Genomic DNA, 3,455 nt, shown 5'->3' with positions numbered 1-3,455 from the left:
GTTGATCCGGCCCATGGGGACACTGGATGTAGGCCTCATTTGGGATGAGGCAAATGTGGCAGCACCACACAGAGAGTCGTGGGTTGATGTGCCGCCTATAGGAGCTGACTTAGTAGTTGTTATGGAGCAGATGCAGGGTGATGATCCTGCCTCTCCAGCGCACACTGATGATGTCCCGGCCTCCTCATCTCAGGCCGCGAGTCGGGCTCCTAGCTCAGCCAGATCCACCCCGCCGTTAGGAGTTGCTGTTGTACCATTGGCTAAGGTTCAGAAATTGGAGGCTCACATGGGCACGCTGTTCCACCATGTCCGGCCATCGATGCAAAAGTCGATAGCAGAGTCCGAGGCCAGAATGGAGCGAAGGATGGCGAGCATGATGGACCAGAAAGTCCAGGCCATTATTAAGCACCTCGATGCCTTTGAATTGAGAGTCCTCAAGAGACCGGCCCTGACCACATATTTATCCTATTTCCGAACCGAGTTAGCCAGTCTCCGGGCTGATGTTGATGCCATTATTGACATATCTACAGTTTAGCCACAGGCAGCACCTACTACTTTGTATAATGATACGGTCCTTGATGCATTATTCAGTGGGGACACAGAGGAGCAAACCGAGCCAACACGTGCCCGAGGTAAGAGGCACCGATCTAGACACACATCTGAGGCCACTGAGGATGAAGAGCCAAGAGAGGGAGCACAAGCAGGAGAAGCAGGCTAAGAGGTCTTCGATATTAGATGAGCAGTTGTGCTAAGAGAGGGCTCGTGAGAGTGTTGTTGGGGCATCAAGTTCTATTCCCATTTCAGATGTTCCGAATATTGTGGGTCATGATATGAGCACCACTGATGGTGCGGTTAGAATGACTGATAGCACTACTGAGGGTGTTGTGATTGCTGACGTGGGCACTACTGAGGATGGCCCAAATGTTGCTGTAGTGGGCTCCGGGAAACCGGATCCACCCGCATGTTGATGGTGCATCAGCGCTATGCGCCACAGGTTTGCTTCACCCAAATCCATTACTTTTTACTACTTTTTGTTGTGCATTGGGGACAATTGAACCTATTTTTGTTGGGGTGGGGTAAATGGATTGTGAGTGATAGGGTGAAATCTGAGTAACCCAACTCATAATCCTTTCTTGGGGTTTTCTTGCCTGTGATCTTTTCCCGCAAGAGACTGCTTAATTTTTGTTGAACCGGCATGTGTTATGAGTGTATGTATAGAAGCATGGGAAAGAATGAATAATGATGGCAAAAGCATTCTTAAAAAAAATGTTACCCGTCCAAAAAAATTGTGATATGTGCTAAAATATGTAGGGTAGAATGAGTTGAATGTGTTGGTTCTGAGTATGACATGATAATGAACCAACTTGATGGCATGACTTAAGCTAAAACTTGAACTAGGTAATCTAATAATCTAATAATGAAACTATGTGCCAAGAGTATGAGAATAGTTGATTGTTCAAACAGTTTTTGTGCCAATCTAGAACTTGCCAGATTAGTCCTGCTAAGACAATCTACTCTAGAGGCTAGGAAGTGATCATAGGCTCTTGTTTTGATAAGTCCACAAATTGCCTCCTAAAAGAGGAATCCAACCAAATGAAATAAAATGCTCCCTTTGATCCAAATGCTTTGAGCCTAAATTAAACCATTTATTTCTAAACCCCTAACTCACCCTAAGTTGAGGGTGGCTAATGTAAAAAGTAACCTCAATCTTGGCCCTAATCTGACATCGGGTATTGTGCACCTCAACCAATGGAAAATCCATAAGTTGAGGGTGGGTATGAAAGAGGAAGTCGAAAGAAAAATGGGTATGAAAAGAGTTTGATGTTGAAAAAGAGAAAAAGAGAAGAGACTAAAGGATGCGACTTGTTGAAAGCTAAAGAAAAGAATAAAACGCAAGAAAAAGATAAAAGTGAACAATAAAGAGCAACAAATTCTAAAGTCACATCCATGGTTGAAGAGAATCAAGGGAAAGAAGGTAATACGGTAGGATGTCAAAAATAGGGCAAACAAGAGGTAGAAAACCTAATGTAATGTCCAGGAGGGCATAAAGTTACTAAAACGTACCTAAATGTACCACACCTGACCCTGAGCCTACGTTACAAGCCAAGAAAGTCCTATAGTGATCCTAGAACCTAGTTTGGAGAGTCTAAGCAGTGAAAATAAGGGCAAGCCTATGGTATTGACCACTAACTGTACTTGAAGTTACTTCTGAGTGTGAGTGTTGAATAAATCCTTGTACTAAAAAAAATAAATTATTGTGTGAAAAAGGGATTTCGTTTGAAGTAAGGGCACTAGTTATGTTGTCGGAAAGTTGGTACCTTGGTGATAGTAAAACAATGTATGCTGTGTGTTCGTTGGTCTGTCTTTTTATTACGTTTGGATCCGCACAAGTTAGCTTGTTGAGTCTGAGAGAAAATATTTGCACTCGAGAAGAGAGTCGGGATTGAGAGCCATGTGATTGCTTGTTCTTGAAATGCTTGCTTCTATATAAAGTGTCGTTTAGAGTCTTAGTGCGTCGCTTGAGGACAAAAAAATGAATTTAAGTTTAGGGTGTTCATATACCGTGAGTCTACGGTATTTTTAATACATTTCACTTAAAAGTTATGTCTAGGGCCATTTTGTATTGGTTTTTTATGTATTTTTATTATGATTGCAGGAAATATGTTCAGACGCGAAAACTGAGAGACACAATTGAAAAATGTGCAGAAAAGCCCATCTACGGATGTGATTGACGGACCGTAGGTCCATTCATGTTCCGTAGATGATGATCGTAGATGGACTAGCAAGGCATGGTGGAAGATCAGGGAATTCTTAACCAAGTGTGGAACTACGGTTGCAAACGACGGACCGGACTGTTGATCCGTCAAATGCGACTGAGAGGGGTTCCAGTACCTAATTTTGGAAGATTCTAAGTATGGAGCTACGGAGGATGATCTACGGACCCTAGAATGATATATCGACCGTACTGTGGATCCATCGATTGAAGCAGGGATGTGTCAATTGTTGAAGTTCAAAAAATGGCTAAGTCCTGAGACACAGAAGTGTCGTAGATTGAAAACGCGTGCCGGAACATTATTTCCTTATTTTGTTTTCTTTTTATGTAGGACTTGTGTTTCTATAAATAGGGCATGTAAACCTCATTTTTGGAGGTTAGACTTTATTATTTTTGTCCTAGTTTTTTGCTATGGAGATTAAATAGCAACTTTAGCAATTCTTGATTTCCTAAGTTCGTATTGAATATTTTTACTTTGAAAGTCAAGTTGAGATTCTGGGTTTCTTCTACTTATGACGTAAGTTCATGATTTCTTCATCTAAAAATATGAATTGTGTTCTTACTATTATGGGTAACTAAATCCACAAATAGGGGTATGCGAACCATGAGCGATTGACAAAGTATAAATAGTAATTAAGTAATTCTTTAATAGTGTTATTGCATGCATTGATAATTCTTTCGT

Source organism: Solanum tuberosum, unplaced genomic scaffold (assembly GCF_000226075.1).
Source record: "Solanum tuberosum cultivar DM 1-3 516 R44 unplaced genomic scaffold, SolTub_3.0 scf00278, whole genome shotgun sequence".
NCBI lineage: Eukaryota > Viridiplantae > Streptophyta > Magnoliopsida > Solanales > Solanaceae > Solanum > Solanum tuberosum.
Note: the sequence above shows the minus strand (reverse complement) of the source record.